General features: G+C 39.9%; 1 protein-coding gene across 1 annotated transcript in view; it reads left to right on the top strand.

Moving 5' to 3' along the window:
* ELF1 (E74 like ETS transcription factor 1) overlaps positions 1 to 25,218 on the top strand; it is a 126,358-nt gene that overhangs the window by 16,467 nt on the left and 84,673 nt on the right. The window lies entirely within an intron of this gene.

Raw genomic sequence — 25,218 nt, 5'->3', positions numbered from 1 at the left:
AAAAAAGGCCAGGACCAGACGGATTCACAGCCAAATTCTACCAGAGGTACAAGGAGGAGCTGGTACCATTCCTTCTGAAACTATTCCAATAAATAGGAAAAGAGGGAATCTTTCCTAACTCATTTTATGAGGCCAGCACCGTCCTGAAACCAAAGCCTGGCAGAGACACAACAAAAAAAGAGAATTTTAGGTCAATATCCCTGATGAACATCAATGCAAAAATCCTCAGTAAAATACTGGCAAACAATCCAGCAGCACATCAAAAAGCTTATCCACCATGATCAAGTGGGCTTCATCCCGGAATGCAAGGCTGGTTCAACATATGCAAATCAATAAACGTAATCCATCATATAAACAGAACCAAAGACAAAAACCACATGATTATCTCAATAGATGCAGAAAAGGCCTTTGACAAAATTCAACAGCCCTTCATGCTAAAAACTCTTAATAAATTCTGTATCGATGGGACGTATCTCAAAATAATAAGAGCTATTTATGACAAACCCACAGCCAATATCATACTGAATGGGCAAAAACTGGAAGCATTCCCTTTGAAAACTGGCACAAGACAGGGATGCCCTCTCTCACCACTCCTATTCAACATAGTGTTGGAAGTTCTGGCCAGGGCAATCAGGCAGGGGAAAGAAATAAAGGGTATTCAGTTAGGAAAAGAGGAAATCAAATTGGCCCTCTTTGCAGATGACATGATTGTATGTCTAGAAAACCCCATCGTCTTAGCCCAAAATATCCTTAAGCTGATAAGCAACTTTAGCAAAGTCTCAGGATACAAAATCCATGTGCAAAAATCACAAGCATTCTTATACACCAATAACAGACAGAGAACCAAATCATGAGTGAACTCCCATTCACAATTGCTTCAAAGAGAGTAAAATACCTAGGAATCCAACTTAAGGGATGTGAAGGACATCTTCAAGGAGAACTACAAACCACTGCTCAATGAAATAAAAGAGGACACAAACAAATGGAAGAACATTCCATGCTCATGGATAGGCAGAATCAATATTGTGAAAATGGCCATACTGCCCAAGGTAATTTACAGATTCAGTGCCATCCCCATCAAGCTACCAATGACTTCACAGAATTGGAAAAAACTACTTTAAAGTTCATATGGAACCAAAAAAGAGCCCACATTGCCAAGTCAATCCTAAGCCAGAAGAACAAAGCTGGAGGCATCATGCTACCTGACTGTACTACAAGGCTACAGTAAGCAAAACAGCATGGTACAGGTACCAAAACAGATATAGACCAATGGAACAGAACAGAGCCCTCAGAAATAACACCACACATCTACAACCATCTGATCTTTGAAAAACCTCACAAAAACAAGAAATGGGGAAAGGATTCCCTATTTAATAAATGGTGCTGGGAAAACTGGCTAGCCATATGTAGAAAGCTGAAACTGGATCCCTGTCTTATACCTTATAAAAAATTAATTAAAGATGGATTAAAGACTTAAATGTTAGATCTAAAACCATAAAAACCCTAGAAGAAAACCTAGGCAATACCATTCAGGACATAGGCATGGGCAAGGACTTCATGTCTAAAACACCAAAAGCAATGGCAACAAAAGCCAAAATTGACAAATGGGATCTAATTAAACTAAAGAGCTTCTTCACAGCAAAGGAAATTACCATCAGAGTGAACAGGCAACCTACAGAATGGGAGAAAATTTTTGCAATCTACTCATCTGACAAAGGGCTAATATCCAGAATCTACAAAGAACTCAAAACAAATTTACAAGAAAAAAACAACCACATCAAAACGCGGGTGAAGGATATGAACAGACACTTCTCAAAAGAAGACGTTTTTGCAGCCAACAGGCACATGAAAAAATGCTCATCATCACTGGCCATCAGAGAAATGCAAATCAAAACCACAATGAGATACCATCTCACACCAGTTAGAATGGTGATCATTAAAAAGTCAGGAAACAACAGGCTGGAGAGGATGTGGAGAAATAGGAACGCTTTTACACTGTTGGTGGGACTGTAAACTGGTTCAACCATTGTGGAAGACAGTGTGGCAATTCCTCAGGGATCCAGAACTAGAAATACCATTTGACCCAGCCATCCCATTACTGGGTATATATACCCAAAGGAGTATAAATCATGCTGCTATAAAGGCGCATGCACACGTATGTTTATTGTGGCACTATTCACAATAGCAAAGACTTGGAACCAAGCCAAATATCCATCAATGATAGACTGGATTAAGAAAATGTGGCACATATACACCATGGAATACTATGCAGCCATAAAAAAAGGATGAGTTCATGTCCTTTGTAGGGACATGGATGAAGCTGGAAACCATCATTCTCAGCAAACTATCGCAAGGACAAAAAAACAAACACCGCATGTTCTCACTCATAGATGGGAATTGAACAATGAGAACACTCGGACACAGGAAGGGGAACATCACACACTGGGGCCTGTTGTGGGGTCGGGGGAGTGGGAAGGGATAGCATTAGGACACATGCCAAATGTAAATGCGAGTTAATGGGTGTAGCACACCAACATGGCACATGTATACATATGTGACAATCCTGCACGTTGTGCACATGTATGCCAGAACTTAAAGTATAATAATAATAATAAAAAAAAGAAAAAAAGAAAAAGCTGTAACCCCAGCACTTTGGGAGGCCCAGGCAGGCGAATTACTTGAGGTCAGGAGTTAAAACTGGGCAAAGTGAAACTTTGTCTTTACTAAAAATACAAAAATTAGCCGGGTGTGGTGGCATGCAGCTGTAATCCTAGGTACTCAGGAGGCTGAGGTAGGAGGATCCCTTGAACCTGGGAGGCGGAGGTTGCAGTGAGCCTAGATCGTGCCACTGCACTCCAGCCTGTGTGACAGAACAAGACTGTCTGAAAAAATATAAATACGTAAGTAAATAAATAAATAATATCTCCTATAGAGTTTAGGAAATATTTGAAAAATACACACTTTGCTTAAACAGGACCTACTGAATACAAATGTGACCTTCCCACTGACTTAGTCTAAATATGGTATTCCGGGATTGTGTACACACAGATATTGAGGTGTGATGGTCTGTATGTTACTATACTAACTTCTGATCATCTGGAAAGTAAAAAATAGAGAATCTTGGGTCCACCTAAGACCTACAGTTGAATCTTTAGGTGTAGGACTCAGGAGTGTGTGCATCTTTAGATGATTCTGGTGCATCTGATCTATGGACTGGCTTTTTGAAGTCTTCTGGATGCCCTTTTTTTTCCCCCTGGAAACAGGGTCTCACTCTGTTGCTCAGGCTGGAGTGCAGTGGCGCAATAATGGCTCACTGCACCCTCTGCCTCCTTAGCTCAAGTGATCCTCCCTTCTTAACCTCCGAAGTAGGTGGGACTACAGGTGCGCGTCACCACACCCAGCTAATCTTTTTGTGTTGTTTGTAGAGACAAGGTTTCTCCATGTTGCCCAGGCTCGTCTCCTGAGCTCCAGTGATTTTCCTGCCTCAGCCTCCCAAAGTGCTGGGGTTACAGTCATGAACCACTGCACCTGGCCCTGGATGATTTTTAATAGTTCTGTCTTGAGGATTAAATGAGATGTGTATGTCAAGGACTTAGCAAAGAAAGCCTTTGAAAATGTTGTCTGCTTATACAGTTAGGATGGTGTAATAGGTTTTTTTTTTTTTTTTTTTTTTGATGAAACCAGCTTGATCCTTTTTTTCTTACTGTAAAAGTGCTGCATGCTCTGTATAGGTTCTTCTCTAGCTGCTTTTCGTACTTCTTCCCTCTCCTCTTTGCATTCTAGCCATGATGCTTCCTCCTACTCCACTGCCTTTGTTTTTGCCTATAATTTTCTCTCCTGATGGTATGCTTCCTCAGCCTCTTTACATGACTGGCTGCTTAACATTCAGGTTTCATATCCACAGTCACCTTTTCAGAAAGGCCATCCCTAATCACTCTATCTAAAATAGGTTTTCCTGATCATTCTTTGTCACTTGTTGATTTCCTTCAAATGGGGACAGGGACCATGTTTGAATTGTTTACTTTAGTTTGCAGAACAGTGCTTGGCTCATAGTAACTACTTAAATACCAGGTAACAAATACGAGTCATAGAAATCTTACTAGCCAGAGTAAGTACTGTTAACTTTTTGTGCAGGGATCCCCAGCCCCCTCAGGCCTGCAGACCTGTACCCATCTGTGGCCTGTTAGGAACCAGGCGGCACGGCAAGAGATGAGCGGCAGATGAGCGAGCATTACTGTCTGAGCTCCACCTCCTGTCAGATCAGCAGCAGCATTAGATTCTCATAGGAGTATGAACCCTATTGTGAACTGTACATGTGAGGGATCTAGGTTGCCTGTTTCTTAAGAGAATCTAATGCCTGATGATCTGAGGAGGAACAGTTTCATCCCAAAACCATCCTCCCCAACCCCTGCCCCCCATCCGTGAGAAAATTGTCTTCCACAAAACTGTCCCTGGTACCGAAATGGTTGGGCACTGCTGTTTTAGTTGACCATCATTGCATATACTGAAATGTAGATCATGCATATGTAAGTATTATGTGATCACATACTGTTTTGTAACTTTTATATTTCACTTAAATATATCCTGGAGATTTTTCCATATCTGTACCATTTTATTTAGACAATAGCAGTACGGTACATTCCATATAATGGGATATAGTTTCTGTGACATTTCCCGATTTACATAATAGTTTGTTTCTAGTTTCTTACTACTTTGAACAATATTGTGTTGAATATATATCTACATCTTTGCGTATGTATTTATTTTGTTAGAATAAATCCCAAGGACTGAAACTGCTAGACAAAAAGATAGAGGCATTAAAGTCTTTTGGTTGTGAAGTTGCCTTCTAGAATGATACTCTTTGAATTCTCATAAATAAAATATGAAAACATTTTTTTCCATGTACCCTCTCTAATCATTTGAATCTTCGCTAATTTAATTTAGTAGGTGAAAAATGGCATTGTTTTTCTGCTCTGAGGTTGTGAGAATGAACATGTTTTCCTGTATTTGACTACATTTCTTCTGTGAAGTGCCTATTCATGCCTTATGCCTGTTTTTCTATTAGGGTATTTGTTTCAATTAACAATAGCTTTTTCCCTCCATATTTTATTATGAAAGTTTTAAAACACACAGCAAAGTTGAAATTTTATAATGAGTACTCATATACTCACTACCTAGATTTTTATTAAATTGCAGGTATTAGTACATTTTCACTTAAATATTTTAGCATGCATGTCATTGAACAGTGTTTTAGTATTTTAGTTTTTTTCTTTTGAGATAAAAAACTTACTTAGAACTAAATACATGTATCTCTTTACCTTAAACACTTTATTTTAACTTAAAACATAGAATTGGATGTTAATTGATCAATCTTTTGATGAAGGGTCCAAGACCATTTTCTTTGAGAATGAGCCCACTGTTGCAGTTCTGTATTTATCGTCTTAACTGCACATCCACAATATATTGCCTAAGATTTCTAGTTTTAATTTTTTAAGTGAAGCAAGAGATTTATTTTGGAAAGCATTTGCTGAGTTTTGACAAATGTATTTGCCTGTGTAAGCTAAACTTAAGAATAGATTTTTTTTTTTTTTTAAAAAAGGACTTTTTGTCATATTTTTCCCTAGTTTGTTCTTAGCCTTAGCTTTGGTTATGGTAATTTTAAAAATTATTTATTTACTTACTTATTTATTTTTTAAGGTGGGGTATTGCCATGTTACCCAGGCTGGTCTCAATCTCCTGGGCTCAAGTGATCCACCTACCTCGGCCTTCCAAAGTGCTGGGATTACAGACGTGAGCCACTGTACCTGACCTAGGTTATAGTGCATTTACATTTTTATGTAGTAAAATGTCATCCTTTTCCTTTACTTTTTTTTGTGCCTTTTTGTCATACATAGAAAGTCTTTTTTTTTTTTTTTTTTTTTTGACAAAGTCTCTGTCACCCAGACTGGAGTGCAGTGGCGCAATCTGGGTTCACTGCAACCTCTGCCTCCTAGGTTCAGGCGATTCTCCTGCCTCAGCCTCCCAAGTAGCTGGGATAACAGGTGTCTACCACCATGTGTGGCTTATTTTTGTATTTTTAGTAGAGACAGGGTTTCACCATGTTGGCCAGGCTGGTTTTGAACTCCTGACCACAAGTGATCCACCGCCTCTGCCTCCCAAAGTGCTGGGATTACAGGCGTGAGCCACTGTGCCCGGCCAGAAAGTCATTCTTTATGAATTAGTGTATAAATGTTTATCCATATTTTATTCCGTACTTTTACATTTAAATGTCTAGTTGGAATAATGTGATATAGGGACTTAAAAATTTTTGGCAGTGCTTTTAAATTGTTAGCTAATGCCATTTGATGAACAAACTTCCTTGCTGTGAATTTTTTCAGACAAGATAGAATCTAATGTTTTTATGGATACCTTTTCTTTGAGACGGGGTCTCGCTGTCACCCAGGCTGGAGAGCAGTGGTGCCATCTCAGCTCATTGCAACCTCGATCTCCTGGGCTCAAGCAGTCCTCCTGCCTCAGCCTCCCCAGTAGCTGGGACCATAGGCGTGAGCCACCATGCATGGCTAATTTTTGTATTTTTTGTAGAGATGGGGTTTCAACATGTTGCCAGGTTGGTCTCTAACTCCTGGGCTCATGTTGTCTGTCCACCTTGGTGGCCTGATACCATTTTTATTATCATCACTGCCCAAAGTGCTAGGATTACAGGCATGAGCCACCTCACCTGGCCTGATTCCATTTTTATTATCTAAGTTTATATGTAATATCAGATCTTTTTATTTTACATCCTGTCCTATTTATTCCTGTACTTAGCTGCTTGAGGTAATTTGTGGCATATTCCTCCTCACTATTCCTTTTTTTTTTTCTTTTTTTTAAAGTTTCTTCACTTTGCTAACATAGTCTTTCTTTGGGTGAACTTTAGCAGAGCCTTGAGGGATGGGGAGAAAAAATATAGTGGGGAGACAGTAGCAAGAGTGAAAGTAGGTTGGTAAACTCTGGAGATTTACCTCAATAACTTGTAATTGAATTCTTAGTCTGTGTAGCACATTATACATGCATATTTTTGTATCCTTAAATTTGGGAAATGTCTGTTGAGGATGTTCAAACTAATTTCTTTTTTCTATTTTTTTTTTTTTTTGAGACGGAGTCTCGCTTAGTCACCCAGGCTGGAGTGCAGTGGTGTGATCTCGGCTCACTGCAACCTCCGCCTCCCAGGTTCCAGCAGTTCTCCTGTCTCAGCCTCCCGAGTAGCTGGGACTACAGGCATGTGCCACCATGCCCGGCTAATTTTTATATTTTTTAGTAGAGATGGGGTTTCACCATATTGGCCAGGTGGTCTCAAACTCCTGACCTTGTGATCCATCTGCCTCGGTCTCCCAAAGTGCTGGGATTACAGGCATGAGCCACCGCGCCCAGCCTCAAACTAATTTCTAAAGTTCAAAATATTTTTGAGGTTTGAGGTTTGAGGTTTGGGATGTTATAGAAAGGGCATAGGATTCTGGAGTGCAAATGGATTTAAATGTTGGCTTTAAGTTTACTAACCATGTGGCCATGGGCAAGTCGTAATTTTTGACCAAATGTATGTATCACAGATATTATTTCTCATTATTCTGTTACTTGACCGGGTGATTCTTGAGATCTAGGCTGACCCATCTTGGCCTAAAGGCTTAATCGCCTTCAGGAGAGAGACTTGGAGACAGAAACTTGAGAACATTAAAAACGCTTAGCACATTTTATATGACGCTTAGCACATTGTATGTGCCAAAGAAACATTTCCTAAAATGAACGTAAGTCTAAAATACTTTTAAGTTTTTTTTCTATAGATATGTATTTTATTATACTTTAAGTTCTAGGGTACATGTGCACAACGTGCAGGTTTGTTACATATGTATACATGTGCCATGTTGGTGTGCTGCACCCATTAACTCATCATTTACATTAGGTATATCTCCTAATGCTATCCCTCCCCCCTCTCCCCACCCCACAACAGGCCCCGGTGTGTGATGTTCCCCTTCCTGTGTCCACGTGTTCTCATTGTTCAATTCCCACCTATGAGTGAGAACATGCGGTGTTTGGTTTCTTGTCCTTGGAATAGTTTGCTGAGAATGATGGTTTCCAGCTTCATCCATGACCCTACAAAGGACATGAACTCATCATTTTTTATGGCTGCATAGTATTCCATGGTGTATATGTGCCACATTTTCTTAATCCAGTCTATCATTGATGGACATTTGGCTTGGTTCCAAGTCTTTGCTATTGTGAATAGTGCTGCAGTAAACATACGTGTGCATGCGTCTTTATAGCAGCATGATTTATAATCCTTTGGGTATATACCCAATAATGGGATGGCTGGGTCAAATGGTATTTCTAGTTCTGGATCCCTGAGGAATTGCCACACTGTCTTCCACAATGGTTGAACTAGTTTAAAGTCCCACCAACGGTGTAAAAGTGTTCCTGTTTCTCCACTTTTAAGTTTTAAAGTGTCATTTGTGTCAGTGATTTGACTTCAAGTATGGAGGGAGAGAAGCAGAGCAGTTTAGCTATAGCCAAAATGTTTCATTTGTCATGATAGTAAAACACGAGTTCAAAGAAAGTATTAATTGTTCATCTATATGGCATTAAGAAATATGAATAAATAAAGCCAGAGTCTAAAATCTTATTTGAGCATTCCTTTTTACTGAAACTTAGCTGCTTGCTTCTAATTAGAAAAAAAATTTTTTTTGGCCGGCCATGGTGGCTCATGCCTGTAATCCCAGCACTTTGGGAGGCCGAGACGGGTGGATCCACGGGATCAGGAGTTCAAAACCATCCTGGCTAACACGGTGAGACCCTGTCTCTACTAAAAATACCAAAAAAAACAAAAAACAAAAAAATTAGCTGGGCGTGGTGGCGGGCATCTGTGGTCCCAGCTACTTGGGAGGCTGAGGCAGGACAATGGCATGAACCCAGAAAGTGGAGCTTGCAGTGAGCCGAGATTGCGCCACTGCACTGCACTTCAGCATGGGCGACAGAGCAAGACTCCGTCTCAAAAAAAAAGAAAAGGTTTTTTGTTGTCATCAATTTTTGTTGTTGTTGTTGTTGTTTTTGTTTGTTTGTTTTTTTCCTTAGCAAGAAGTTGTGTAAGTAAAGGCCTGAAAGTGACAGAAGACAAAAGTCAAAGGGAAGGGCCACTTTACCCTAATCTTTTGGGAGTTTTCCTTTTTTTTTCTTTTTGTTCTTTTCCTCATCTCTGTATCTCTTTCTCTCTGAAGTATTATTTTTTACCTATTAATGTATGGGGGTGTTGAGGTATAGACCCTGGGTCAAATCCAGAAGCTATTCTCTCTTTACAGATGCAGAGCTTTACTGCTGTAGACTTGATTCCCAAACAGGGCTACCATACCCATCCTAACCCAGCTGTTCATAGAATTTAGATTAAGTCAGGAAAGTGAGAAAGTGGCCTTGGCTTTTCGTGTACTTTAGACCTATACAGTGGTCTAAATGACCTGAGAATGGTTCAATTGGGTGGAAAAGGGAAAAAAAAAAAAAGGTTTATCATTGAGCCAATAATTAGTTCAATTTATGAATGTTTCATTTAGCAGATATTTATCAAATAACTACTGTGGGACAGGCATGCTATCATGCTGAAATAAATGACCAATGAGGCGTGTAAACAAATGATACAGAATATAATGTTCTTTACCAGGTATTCTAGCAGAGTAGGAAGAGTATTCCAGTAGGAAGAGTTCTGAAGGAAATCTGTTCATCCTTGAGTGCTCAAAATGCAAAGAGTGCTTTGCACATAGCAGTAACCGTGTGTGTACGAATGAATAAACATGATTCAAACAATATGATTAGATCATTTACAAAATACTGTGAGAGCACAAAGGAGGAAGTGACCAGTTCTTCCTTTTAATGACACAGTGAGGAGAGAAAGGCTCTTGGGAGATTCAGTAGGTGGAGAAGGCCTGAAAAGGTAGAGTGAAAAAGCATGACAACGCTCTGAACTAGCAAGTTCAGATGTAGAGTATATGCTGGGCGGGTGGAATGCCCAGAAGTAAGGCATGATAAGGTAGACTGAAGTCAAGATGGATAAATGTTTTATATTGGAATTTATTCTGTGGGTGCTGATAGGCCAGTGAAGGTTTTTTTTTTTTTAATAGGGATATTAAGGGGTAGAATTTGAGACATTCCTTTAAAAATAAATTATTCTTGAATTGGGAAATCAAATGATAGAATTGTAAAAGTTATAAGCATATATGTTGGCAATGAGTATGGCTAATAAGTCGTATAATATATGGTGGAATCTGTTTTATCCCTTTCAGACAACATATAATCTTAGGTAAAACCATTTTAATCAAAATACGCATGATGGCATCAGTTTGTTTTTGAAAGAAATTTATTTTTGCTTTGTGAAATTTTTACAGACTTTATTCTTTCTTAAAGATTCTGGCTTTTTTTAAAAAACTTATTTTGAAATGATTTTAAGTTTAGAAAAGAGTTTCTTAAATAGCACAAAGATGTCCTGTATATTTTTTATTCAGTGTCCACTGATGTTAACGTCTTAATGCAGTCATAGTATAGTGATGAAAACTAAAAAACTAACATTGGTACAGTGCTATTAGCTGTAGACTTTATTAAGATTTTCCCAGCTTTCCCACTAATGTCCTTTTTCTGTTCCAGGATCTAGTCCAAGATATACCACACTGCACTTAATTGTTATCTCTCTTATCCCCCCAAATCTCTTTTTTGACCTTGACCCTTTGGAAGAGTACCAGTCAGGTATTTTGTAGAATGTCCCTCAATTTGATTGTATCTCTTGTTTTCTTGTGATTATGGCCTGAAGTAATGAGTTTTGGGGCTATTGGAGGTTTTTAAAAATTTCATTTATTTTTCAAATTATCATAAATTAAAGTTGACTTTTTTGTGTACAGCTCTGAATTTTGACACGTCTAGGTTTGTGTAACCATCACCATAATCAGGATATAGAACAATTCATCACTTCCCAAAATCGTCATGCTCTCTCAGTAGTCACACCCTCCCCAAAATCTGTATCCCTGGCAACCACTGATCTGTTCTCCATCAATGTAGTTTTGTCTCTTCAAGAAATGTAATATAAAATGGAATCATACAGTATTCAGTGGTCCCTAACCTTTTTGGCACCAGTGACCAGTTTCATGGAAGACAATTTTTCCACAGAAGTTGGTGGGATGGTTTCAGGATGAAACTGTTTCACCCCAAATCGTTGGGCATTAGATTCTCATAAGGAGCGAGTAACCTAGATAGTTTGCATGCACAGTTCACAATAGGGTTTCCTCTCCTATGAGAGTCTAATTCTCTGGCTGCTCTGACAGGAGGCGGAGCTCAGGTGGTGATGCTTGCCTGCCTTGGGGTTGAGGACCCCTGCAGTATGTAACCCTTTGACACTGGCTTCTTTCACTCAGCATAATGCTTTTGATTGTCATCTAAGTTGTATTTATCAATAGTTAGCTCCATTTTATTGCTAAGTATGGATGTACTGCAGCTTGTTTATCTGCCTCTTTTCGTTATGTATTTGAGAACATACTATGTGTCCTGGCACTATAACAAGTAATTTAAGTGAATTATTTTGTGAAATAAGGATTGTAACTGTCCCTTTCACAGATGTGGAAACAGAGGCTTAGAGAGTTTAAGTAGCTCTAAGTTAAAAACTAGTCAGTAGTAGAATTAGGACTCAGCCTGGGTCACCCACTCCAAACCCCATGTTCTTAATCATGAGGCTACACGGCTAGTTGCTAATGTTAGTTTCCTCATTTCTCTGTTTTGACCAGAAGTGTAACTAAGAGAAGTTAAAGTTCACATTTCTTTAATGTGTCCTAAAATTCCCTTTCTTTTCTCTTTTACCAAAGAGAAAATAATAATAATAGCAGGGGTAATTTTTTAAAAAATCATTTTGGGGGCTAAGGGTTCTGTGATTCAGGCCTAAAGCAAAAGGTTAAGCCAAGTCAGTCATCAGTCCGTAGGACATTATGACTTAACATTTAACATTGAGTGCTTCTGTTTATGAGCATTGTAACCATAGTACTAAGTTTTTTCTTTGCTTTGTTTTTTTTTTAGAAACAAGATCTTGCTCTGTCACCCAGGGTGGGTGCAGTGGTACAACTGTAGCTCACTGTGACCTCAAACTCCTGGGCTCAGGAGAATCTTCTGCTTTGGTCTCCTAAGTAGCTGGGACTACAGGCTTGCACCACCATACCAGGCTAATTGTTTTATTTTTTGTAGAGACAGGGTCTCACTGTGTTGCCCAGGCTGGTCTTGAACTCCTGGCCTCAAGTGATCCTCTCACCTCAGTGCTGGGATTATAGGCACGAGACACTGTGCCCGGCCCTGTTTTTTCTTAATCTCCTTATAAATAGAATCTTTGTTTTACAGATAATTAATAAATATCGCTGGGCACAGGGGCTCACGCCTGTAGTTCCAGCACTTTAGGAGGCTGAGGTAGGAGGATCACCTGAGGTCAGGAGTTCGAGACCAGCCTGGCCAACATGGTAAAACCCTGTCGCTACTAAAAATACAAAAATTAGCTGGGCATGGTGGTGCATGCCTGTAATCCCAGCTCGGGAGGCTGAGGCAGGAGAATCACTTGAACCCGGGAGGCTCAGAGGTTGCAGTGAGCAAGATCGCACCATTGCATTCCAGCCTGGGCAACGAGAGCAAAACTCCATCTCAAAAAAAAAAAAAAAAAAGTAAATAAATAAATGTTAAATAAAAATAGAGAGGCATTCTAAATCAGCCTGGTTTAAAATAAGAGGGTTGCCTTCTATGATATTGCTTTAAATTTTACTAATGGCAAAGGTAGTTCTCTTTTTTTTTTTAAGAACTGAAATTTTGGTGTATTTAAGATGACCCTTTTTGAACTTGTGTGCTAACAGCCCATTTGCTGAAATATTCTACTGCTATAAGATAAAAAGAATGTTTCTAGAATGTTTGTGTAGTATTTCTACATTTTATTAGTGAAGTATGGTATGTATAATTACATTTTCGTGGATTTTATAAAACTTCTATGTTATTCTGGATATCTGGTAACTTTATGTGTTGCCTTATTAGCAAATTATATAACAATTCGATGAGGAGACTTTTTTTTTTTTTTTTTTTTTGACACGGAGTCTTGCTCTGTTGCCCAGGCTGGAGTGCAGTGGCGCAATCTTGACTCACTGCAACCTCTGCCTCCTGGGTTCAAGCAATTCTCTGCCTTAGCCTCCCTAGTAGCTGGGATTACAGGCACCCACCACCACCCCTGGCTAATTTTTTTGTATTTTTAGTAGAGACGGGGTTTCACCATCTTGGCCAGGCTGGTTTTGAACTCCCAACCTCGTGATCCACCCACCTCAGCCTCCCAAAGTGCTGGGATTACAGTCATGAGCCACTGCGCCTGGCCGAGGAGACTTGTTTTAAGTGTAGCCTCAGTTTGATTTTTCGTTCTCAGTTCTGTAGATACTATTCTGAGAACCTGGAGAGGCTGTAAAATCAAATGTCAGAATTGGAATGGATCTTCAAAATTATCAGCTCTCTAGAGCTTTTACAAAAGCTTTTACAAAAAGCTTTTACAAAAGTTTCCTTTTACAAAAAAGGAAACCGAAATCCCGTAGTAGTGTGAAATAACTTGTCCACACTTAACAGTTAGTTGTAGAAGCTGCACGATACAGTTCCTGCTGTCAGGTACATTACTGGTTAATCAGTGTAGAAACAGACTTGTACAAAACTGACAGTAATACAAAATGGAATGTTCTAGATAGCAAAGGTACTGCTTTTCTTTTCTTTTTTTTTTTTTCTTTCTTTCTTTCTTTTTTTTTTTTTTAAATGGGGTCTCACTCTTTCACCCAGGCTGTAGAGCAATGATGCCATTATGGCTTACTACAGCCTCAACCTCTTGGCTTCAATCCTCCCACATTAGCCACTTGAGTAGCTGGGACCCCAGGCGTGCACCACCATGCCTGGCTCATTTCTTTTATTTTTTTGTAGAAATGGGGTTTCATCATGTTGCCCAGGCTACTGTTGAACTCCTAGGCTCAAGTGATTCATCTGCCTCAGTTCCCCGAAGTGCTAGGATTATAGGCGTGAGCCACCATGCCTGGCCAGATACAACTTTTCTTAAACAGTCTTGTCACCTCCCCGCTGCGCCCCCCCCCCCAAAAAAAAAACAACCCAAATCAACAAAGCTTTCTCTTGACCCTTTCACAACAAAATTACTTTCTTTTTGTTTGTGAGACAGAGTCTCACTCCTACCCGGGCTGGAGTAAAGTGGCATGAGCATGGTTCACTGCAGCCTCAATCTCCTGGGCTCAAGCAATCTTCCCACCTCAGCCTCTCCAGTAGCTGGGACCACAGGCACACACCACCAAGTCTGGCTAATTTTTATTTATTTTTATTTTTTGTAGAGACAGGTTCTCACTGTGTTGCCCAGGCTGGTCTTAAACTTCTGGGCTCAAGTGATCCTCCTACCTTAGTCTCCCAAAATGTTGGGTTTACAGATGTGAGCCACCACACCTGACCCAAAATTACTTTCTGTTTTCATTTTTTCATCTCTTATTCTCTCTTAAACTTTACCTAATCAGGTTTTTTTGTTTGTTTTTACCTTTGCTGTACCATGAAAACTTTCCTTTCAAAACCAATAGTGACCTCCATGTTGCCAAATTCAACTGTCATTTTTTTCTCAGACCTTATCTAACTTGGTCTGCCATTAGCATTTGGCACAGTTGCTCATTCCTTATTCTTGGAAACACACATGCCTTGTTTTCTTCCTACATTTCTGAGTACTCCTTTTAGCCTTCTTCGTTGTTATGCCTCATCTTTTCTACTTCTAAATGATGGAGTGTCCCAAGAGTCTGTCATTGTTACTTTTCTAACCTATAGCTTTAATATTATATACATGTTAATGTAATATAAATATAAATATATATGGTAATTATTCCCAAGTTTATGATCTCTAGCCCATACCTCTAACCTGGGCTTTAGGACTGTATATTCAACTCCAGGACTGCATATTTAATTTGGTGTCTCTAGTCTGATAATTAATGAGCATCTGAAGCTTAATGTGTTCAGAACTGAACTCTGATATTCCTCTACCTCAAACCGTTGCCATTTGTCCTCTTTCCTGTCTCAGTTTTGGTAACTGCAGTCTTTCCAGTTGCTGGAGAAGAAGGGTGCCCCAGCTCCAAGAAAGAGAGAATTTGCCTTTCTATCTAGGTCCTTAGCCAATTGATGGTGCCCACCCACATTGGTTGAGGGCAGATCTTCCTTATGGAGTCCACTGATTGAAATGCTAATCTCCCTGGGCACTTTGGCTCACGCCTGTAATCCTTGCACTTTGGGAGGCTGAGGCGGGTGGTTCACTTGAGCCCAGGAGTTCAGGACCAGCCTGGGCAACATGGCAAAACCTCGTCTCTCCAGAAAACATAAAAATTAGCCAGGCATGGTGGTGCGTGCTTGTAGTCCCAGCTACTCGGGAGGCTGAGGTGAGAGGATCTTCTGAGCCTGGGAGGTTGAGGCTGTGATCAGGCCACTGCAGTCAGGCCTGGGCAACAGAACAGGACTGTTTCAAAAAAAATAAGAAAGAAATGCCAGTCTCTCTGGAAACACCCTCATCCTCCCAGACATACCCAAAAATAATACTATACCAGTTATCTGGGTATCTCTTAATTCAGTTAAGTTGACACCTGAAATTAACCATCACAGTTCCACCCCTTGTCAACTTGGCACCCATGTGGCACCCATGTGCACCTACTTAAACCATATTTAATCTCCCAATAGAGACAATTATGAAATTGTAGTTTTGCCTAAAATGATACAACTACCCTGCATACAATTGAAAATGCACTGATTTATCCTCAGAAGAGGAGGTAAAGCTCTTGAATGTTGTTCTCTTATATCCCACAATTTAATTATATGATGTAAAATTAACAATACTTGGCCGGGCATGGTGGCTCACACCTGTAATCCCAGCACTTTGGGAGGCCAAGGCAGGCAGATCACGAGGTCAGGAGTTTGAGACCAGCCTGGCCAATATGGTGAAACCCCATCTCTAAAAATACAATAATAAAAATGGAAAAATTAGCCAGGCATGGTGGTGTGCACTTGTAGTCCCAGCTGCTCGGGAGGCTGAGGCATAAGAATCGCTTGAACCTGGAAGGCAGAGGTTGCAGTGAACCAAGATCGTGCCACTTCACTCCAGCCTGGGCAACAGAGTGAGACTCCATCTCAAAAAGATAAAAAATAAATTAACAATACTTAAATACTGATATAAAGTAAATACATCTTATATTACATAGTAAAGGAATAGGAGGAAAGAACACAAAGATATTTGCTTTGTTATATCTATGTATATATACACACAAATGTATTCTGAACAAATAGGGAGAACATAGTCATGACAGTTAAAATCCTCATTTCCCTAACTGGTCAGGTGGTTATAGCTGGCATTGATTACTGCCTTTTTGTACTACACATTCTGTATTCTGTTTGCCTTCAGCAAACGCCTTAACTGGTCGTGGTTCTTTATTTGGTGGGGTGACCCAAAGCTTCATTCTTAAAGGGTCTGGGCTATTAGTAGACCTTCCTGGATTGGGTTGTTGTAGTTTCCCGTTGACTTATTTAAAGGGCATGATAATACAAAGAGATGCCCCAAGGGATCTCCTGTATTCCAGACATACTCTTCTTTACCTGCACTGTGAGTTAGTAGTCCAGCTTCCCATTCCTAGTTTAATCACCCCCAGCTATGTTGACTCAGAGGCATGAGGAGCCCAAAGTGACTGGATGGTAGTTTTGACTCCAGTTCCATGGAATCATTGTTGTGTTTCCTGGTGGAAGTATTCCTCTCTCTGGAACTAAGACTTCTAGGCCACAAGAGCATAAAGTTACGGGAACAGGAAGCAAAAATTTTGCTAGTGGGTAATGGTGAGTAGTGCCATTCCTATTTGTATTCCTTGGTTCAGGAAACAAGGAATATTGACTCCTGGCTGTGGGAAAAACAGTACCATGTAGTGGATGCTAACTCAGAATGTATACAGCCTTCTGGAGAACCTAGTGCTAGACCTGCAAGGTATTACCACCTAGCTGGCACTGTAACTGAATCTTCTAAGGGCCATTTCACCATCCTGTCAAGCTAGCTGCTTCAGGATGGCAGGGAACATGGTAAGACCAATGAATTCCATGAGCTTGAGCCCATTACCCCACTTTTGTGACTGAGATAAGTTCCATGGTCAGAAGCAATGCTGTGTAGAATGCCATAATGGTAGATAAGGCGTTCTGTGAGTCCATGGATGGTAGTTTTGGGAGAAGCATTGTGTGCAGGAAAGGCAAATTTGTATCTAGAGTGTCTATTGTGGTAAGAACAAACTGCTGCCCCTTCTGTGATGGAAGCAGCCACCAGGTAGCTGGCAGATCACCCTAGGGAATGGTGCCGTACTGGGGGCTCATTGCTGGTCTCTGCTGCTAGCAGATTGGGCACTCAGCAGTGGCTATACCCAGGTGAGCTGTAGTGAGTGGAAATCCATGTTGCTGAGCCCGTGAATAACCTCTATCCCTGCCACCATGTCCAGGATGAGCCCCCTGGGCAATGACAGGTGGCTGGGGAAAATGGCTGAATGTTACCCATAAAAGAGGTCATGCTATCCACTTGATTATTAAAGCCCTCCTCTGCTGAGGTCACCCTTTGGTGAGCATTCACATGAGACAAATATCTTCACATCCTTTGCCCAGTTAAGAGAGATCTGTTCTGCCCCAAATTTCTTTGTCACCAATTTTCTAGTTATGTTCCTTCGAAGTCCCTGAGCATCCTGCGAAACCATTGTCTGTTGCCTATGCATTGATTTATAATCACACGTCTGGCCATTTCTCCTTCACAGCAAAGTGTGTAACTGGGTGTGCTGCCCTAAGTTCTGCCTACTGGGAAGATTTCCTGACTGGGAAGATTTCATGACTGGATGTTCCAGAAAAAGGGCTGTAGCACTGCAGCTGTCCGCTTTTGGGTGGTGCTCGCATGTCGTGCAGAACCATCTGTAAACAAGGCTCTGTCAGCTGATTGTAGAATATTCCTCATGAGGCCAGAGGTACAATCTGGGTGAGAAAAGACAGTGTAGCACCAGGAACCATGGGCATTTGGGCCATTTCATGTAACTTGTGCCTTTAGGACCTACACAGGCCCAATCACGTGTATGTTACCTCCACCTGATGATTTTCATGGTGCTGTGCACGCCCAGCTTTGTGGCTTGGAGTGGGTCAGGTAACACCCACTTACAAGTAGATTGCATGGTAACTTGGTGGCCCATGGTGAATGTTCAGTTTCTACTAAGGTCCAGTAGCAGGTCAAGAGCTGTCTCTCAAAAGGGAAGTATTATCTGCAGTTGATGGCAAGGTCTTGCTCCAAAATCCTACAGGCCTGTGCTGTGATTTACCTATAGAGAGAGGCCTGCCAACTGCTGATACCTCAAGTACCATTGGATCTGCTGGGTCATATGGCCCAAGTGGCAGAACAGCTTGCAGAGCAGATTTGTTACAGATTTGTTACAGAGCCTTCTATTCTGGGCCCCCCTCAAAACTAGCAGGTTTTCTGGTCACTTGGTAATTGGGCTGGAGTAACACTCAAATGAGGAATGTGTTGCCTCCAAAATCTAAATAAAGGAGTTAAGTGTTGTGCCTTTTTCTTGGTAGTAGGAGGGGCCAGATGCAACAATTTATCCTTTACCCTAGAAGAGATATCATGACATGCCTCACACCAGTAGACCCCTAGACATTACACTGAAGGAGAAGGCCCTTGAATTTTAGTCAGATTTATTTCCCAACCTCTGACAATGCTATGTGTTATCATTAAGCCTAGAGTAGTTGCTACTCGTTGCTCATTAGGTCCAATGAGCATAATGTCATTGATATAATGGACTAATATGTTACCTTGAGGGGAAAGGTGATCAAGATCCCTGTGAACATAGGTCTAGGGGGTTGATATATCCCTGAGTTAGGACAGTGAAGGTATTTTTGGCCTTGCCATTTGAAAGGAAACTGCTTCTGGTGGGCCTCATGGACAGGTATGGGGGAAAAAGGCATTTGCCAGGTTGATAGCTATATGTAACAGATACCAGGAGATCTGTTGAGGCTAAAGAATGAGCTCACATCTGGTACAGCAGCTGCAATCGGAGTCACCACTTGGTTAAGCTTATGATAATCCACCGTGATTCTCCTAGATTCATCTGTCTTCTGCACAGGCCAAATAGGGTTTATTTATCAGCAGTATGTCTCTTTTGTTTGCTGTATAGCAAGGGGCTAGAACAGTACCTGGCACATAGTAAGTGCTGAGTAAATATTTGTTAAATGAATGACAAAGAGTTCCTCAAATCAGTCACTAACTTGACATTGGGAAGTCACTTTGTACAGACCTCTTATCTCTATTTTTAAAATGAGATTGGATTGGATTCGTGTTTTAAGCTGTCCTACAGTGAAGACTTAAATGTATGGAGTGTCAAGGTTCCTTGAAGCCTTTATAAAAATTCAGCTGCTTAAGTAAAAAGTTTAGAAACCACTGGACTGGATAAAGTATCTCTAAGGTCTCTTTCAGTTCTGCGATAATCAGTTCTCACAGTAATTGTAAGTGGGGCTGTTGAGGAGATCCTTCTGTAGAGGAGGCATTGAAATTGAGACTTGATGGATGGATGTTCGTTAGGCAGAGGTCGGGCATAGGATGGGAAATAAGGTAAGTGCTTTTAAGGCCCAGGGAACAGTGATAAGGAAGTGAGACAAATAGGAATGGAGCAATTCAGGAAATTTCTATACAGCTGTCAGGGGCTGGGGAGTGAGGGGGAGTCAGGAAGATAGGGCTGGAAAAGTTAGGGAAATTAAAGTCAGATTGTGAAAGCCTTGAACACCATAGTAGTCTGGCTTTTAATTTTGCTTCTAAGAAATCAGTTATTTTATTTCTTTTTGTTTTTTGGGCAGTAAGTGATAATCATTTCACTCAGAGTTGTTCTTTAAGAGGACTTCTGTAATAGCAGAGTGGTGGGTGAATTTAAAGTAGGCAGTTGGTGGTAGAGAAAGATTCTGTCACTTAGGAGGAGACTGTGATATTATTTTTCCTGTGATGTGATGAGTACTCTTTTACCTGAAGAGTAGCAAAGGAGGAGCTTAAGTTTCACTTTAAACTCAGTATAAAAATTAGATTTCCTCTCTGCAACATTTAGAGATCATTGAATAGTAGGTTAACAAATGTCTTTGAGTGGCTGCTGTGTGAAGAGCAGTAACTACAGTAGATGCTAGGGCTACATAGAAACAGAGCAGTGGTGGCCATGTGTGGTTGTTCATGCCTGTAATCCAAGCACATCGGGAGGCTGAGGTGGGCGGATCGCTTGAGCTCAGGAGTTTGAGACCAGCCTTGGCAACATGGCAAAACCCTGCCTCTACAAAAAAATACAAAAATTAGCCAGACATTGTGGTGCATGCCTGTAGTCCCAGCTACTCAGGCGGCTGAGGTGGGAGGATCACCTAGGAGGCAGAAATTGCTGTAAGCTGAGGTGCCAAGGTCCTGCCACTGCACTCCAGCCTGGGTGACAGAGCAAAACTCTGTCTCAAAAAACAAAAACAGCCACCCCCCCCAAAACAAACAAACAAACAAACAAAAACAGCAGTGGTTCTCATAAGTCTGACTTCCACCTGCACTACTGAATCCATTTCCAGGAGTTGGCATGTGTCTTCATAAAGCTCCTTCAGGGGTGCATTCCTGGTTACAGGCTACTGAAGTAAAAGATGCATTATTTTTAATATTGGATTTAAAATTTAATTATGAGAGATAAAATATGTCTCTACAAACAGCTTGAGATTGCAGTCAGCATATTACCTGGGAGCTTTATAAAGAATATAATCATACCATCAATTCTTGGTTATTTTTAATATCAGAGGAAACAGTAACACCCAGAATAATACCTGCAATAGAACCTTGAATTTATCTATATCAAGTCATAGGGGCCAAGTCATGTCTTTAAAGATATTTCAATGTTTACTAAAATCCTGATATGCTACATTTTTCCCCTCAGTGAGCAGTTTTAGGAAAGTCACTCATTCATGTCTCTGAGTTTCTGCTGAGTTTTGGGCCTTGTCCTAGGTGATGAGAATATAGTGCAGACAAAAGCCATGGCCCCTTTTGCCTTTGATAAGCCCCTGAAAATACATAGACTGTTGCCTAAGAGGCCTGCTTTCTGTGGGTGGTAAAAAGTACCACCTAGTTACCTGTCCGTGCAGAAGTGGGAAAGAGGATTTGGTTTAACAAAGCTAGTGACAGAGCATAGAAAATTAACTATATTTTATGTTTAAGCTCACATGTGGAAATTCTACACAGTTCTTGGAACCTGGGATTATACTTTTGAGAGGCATTAGCATCAACAAAATAAATTCTGCATGATTGAAAGATTCATAACACTCATTGTCCGTCTTCTGAATTTTATTTTTCTATTTAAATAGTGGGGAACATTGATTTTGGTCATTTGCCATTTTAATGGTGTGATCTTTTCTTTTTCCATCTCTGATAGTCATAGCATTTTAGCTCCTGACCTATGGGGCGAATTCAAACAAAGCTTTTTTTAGCCCAAGTTTCCTAGATATGGAAATTAGAGTATTCTATATTTTTGTACTAGAAGTTTTCAGATTTGAGTTCAAAGGGAAGAGGTAAGTAGAAAGGAAAAATGAGCCCTAGCACAATAAATTCTTTTTATAAATTCTGTTTTGGTGGAGGAAATAAATAGTATCTGAAATTTAGTTGGCATTTAAATTCATTCAGTTGACTCAATCTCTGTCAGCTAATAGTTCAAATATACATGTTGACAATTCCATGAGCAGCCATGAAAGCTTTATATAAGGTATATACTGACTTGATCCATATCTAATTTTATAAATAAACATACCCACAGTATGTACATTTCATATGCCTAAACTAGATTTATTTCTTCCTTCCTCTCCTCCTCCCTTTCTTTCTTTCTGTTCTGGGGTACATGTGCAGAACTTGGATATTTGTTAAAAATGTGGAGGTCTGACACAGAGTCTTGCTTGGTCACCCAGGCTGGAGTGCAGTGGTGCAATCTTGGCTCACTGCAACCTCCGCCTCCCAGGTTCAAGTGATTCTCCTGCCTCAGCCTCCTGAGTAGCTGAGATTACAAGTGTCTGCCACCACACCTGGCTAATATCTGTATTTTTAGTAGAGACGGTTTCACCATGTTGGCCAGCCTGGTCTCGAACTCCTGAACTTCAGTGATCCGCCTGCCTTGGCCTCCCAAAGTGCTGGGATTACAGGCGTGAGCTAACATGCTTGGCCTAGATTTCTTTTTTTAAAGTCAGTTTTATTGAGGTATGGTTTATATGCAGTACAATTTGCCCTATTTAGTTTTATAGCTCTATGAATTTTGACAGTGTACATAAGTCATATACCGGTACCACAGTCAAGGTGCAGAATATTTCCGTCACCCTAAACAGTTCCTTGTCTTCCTTTGTAGTCAACCCCCTCCCCTCATTTCCAGCCCCTAGCACTGATAGGATTTCTGTGCCTTCTGTTTTGCCTTTTCCATTATGTCACATATAAATGGAATCATACAGAGTCATAGAGTCAGTCTTATTTTGTTCAGCCTAATGCTTTTAGGTTCATCCATGTTGTCACATATATCAGAAATTCATACCTTTTTTGTTGCTGAGTAGCATTCCATTATATGGATATAGTATACCATTCCATTCCATGGATTTATCCATTCACCCATTGATGGACATTATTTGGGTTTTCAGTATTTGGTGAATGATAAAACTGCTATATATATTTGCATAGAAGTTTTAAAACAGACATGTATCTTCATTTCTCTTGGGTAAATGCCTAGGAATGGGATTACTGGATCATGTGATAAATGTATGTTTATAGAAACTGCTAAACTATCTTCCAAAGTGGCTAAACTTTTGCATTCCCACCAGCAATATATGAGAGTTGTAGTTGCTCCATGTTCTCATCAACACTTGGTATTATCGGTGGTTTTTGTTTTGTTTTGTTGTGGTATTGTCACATTAATTTGCATTTCCCTATGGAGTATTGATGTTGAGATATTTTCATGTACTTTTTTTGTCATCTCTATCACTTCTTTAGTGAAGTGTCTATTCAGATTTGACCATTCAAAAAACTGGATTGTTTTCCCATTTTTGAGTTGTGAAAGTGCTTTATGTAGTCTGGATAGCAGTATGTGGACTTATTTTAATCCTCATAATCTGTGTGGTAGATAGTATTAGGCTAAATGATAGATAAATAAGTTATGATGCAGGATTGTTAAGTAATTGCCCAAGATTACATAGCTAATAAGTAGCAGAGCTGGGATTCAAACCCAAGTGGATTGACTAGAACCTGTCAAACTGTTTGCCTTTTTTTTCTCTTTGATCCTCTCATATGCAGAGATTGACTTATTGGGGCTGTAAATAAAACAAGGATCCAGTTCCTGTAGGTGATAGAATAATGCTAATAGGGACACCCCTGGGCGGAGGGATAATATATTGTAATGGCAGCTCTGGAGTCATCTCCTTAGGAACAGCTAAGATATTTGTTTCTGTTGAAGAGGTGTAATTATTTTCACTTTAATTCTCTTCACATTACTGGTGGCCAGAGTACTTCCTTTAAATTATGTTTGGAATATTTACTGTTATTAAGTAATGAGGTGCTTTATATAAATGGATTTTCTCAATAGCGGAAACTTATCCTTTTAGATATCTGTTCTTCATAAAACATCTCACACACTTGATGTTACACACTTTGGCTTTCGAAGGCCTTGTCTTAAACTAATGCTGACTTGGAGACACTTAGTGTATGGTAATATACTTAGGGAATATTACAACTTACTGACCTTATATAATGGCTTCATATCTGAATACTTTTAAAGTTATGTTTATTTTTAGTTTTATAAGGTGGGGTTTTTTTATGTCATTATCAGCTCTTTCACTTTTTCTGACATCCTTTTATAATACTGTTGCCCTCTTTTACCTGTTACAATTTTTATTTCTAATTAGCCAAAAGAAGATAATCAAATTGTTAGGTTTACATTCATATTATCTAAAATAAATTTCAGATATGGAAAATTACTTGGGGGGAACTTTCCAGGGAACAAGTGAATCTCCCGTGACTGCTCAGCGGACCTTGTTTCTTGGTGCATGGGCTCTGAATAGTCATTTTGTGTAAGTGAACTAAAGTAAGCTAAATATAACATTTGACAGGAGAAAACATGGTCTATATTTCTTTTTAACAAATTTTTAATTAACAGTTTGTAAAACCATGGAGATTATTTTTCAGTAAAAGGATAAACCAAGCAATCTTCAGTGTAAGGAATAAATAGACAATAGGCAGAAAGTTGGTTCGCAATCATTGCTGTTTTGCAGCATTTTGTAAAGTTCCTAAGTCAGTGACAGCTTGTGCTCTTGTCTATGCCTCTGGTAAGCCAGAATAAACTCCCAACTAATTAACTAAAGGGAGAAAACCTTGCTAAATCCTATTTACTTTTTGTAAGATACCAGGACGAAGGCTATCTATATTGAGTTGCATTTATCATTTCAAGCGCTTTGGAAGTACTTAGTGCTTTCAAGCCATTTTGATTAATTTAAGCTCTTAGAATAAATTAATAGGTATTCACCCAGAGGCCAGGATAAGTAGGTGTAGTAATATTTCAGTGGCTTGGGCACTTTGTCGGATGTATTCTGACTTGGAAGGCAGAGCTTCACTGGCCACAGTTGTCCCCTTAGGCTGGCCTTGCCACAATTGCAGTGGAGCTGTTGCAGGGTGCCTCGCACAAGAGGCTTGAAATACATGTAGAAAATTTTGCTTGAAAGGTAAATCAAACTGTGGCTATCATTTGGAAGTAGTAGAGTTATGAACTATGATCGTACCAATACTTTTTAAAAAGGGTTTTGTCAAGCTTGCAGTTTATTTAAAAGCATTTTGCTTTGTTGGACTTTAAATTCCTAACACTGGGGTGTGGGTTTTTTAAAATTCTGTAAACCAGTTTAATTCACACTTATTTTTCCACTGAACTTTGAATTTTCTAGTGGATTTTATCTGTTTAGTGAACTTACAGATCTGCATCTGGCTTTGTAGTTTGCTAGCCTTTCCAGACTACATAGCAATATATCTCTTTCATATGAGGGTTAATGAGTAGCCAGATTACACTCACCAGTCCATTGTTACATTAAGAGCCACAGAGTTTGCTATCTCCCTTCCAT

The sequence above is a fragment of the Pongo pygmaeus genome, chromosome 14 (genome assembly GCF_028885625.2).
Source record: "Pongo pygmaeus isolate AG05252 chromosome 14, NHGRI_mPonPyg2-v2.0_pri, whole genome shotgun sequence".
NCBI lineage: Eukaryota > Metazoa > Chordata > Mammalia > Primates > Hominidae > Pongo > Pongo pygmaeus.
This window is presented reverse-complemented; position numbering and strand designations above follow the sequence as displayed.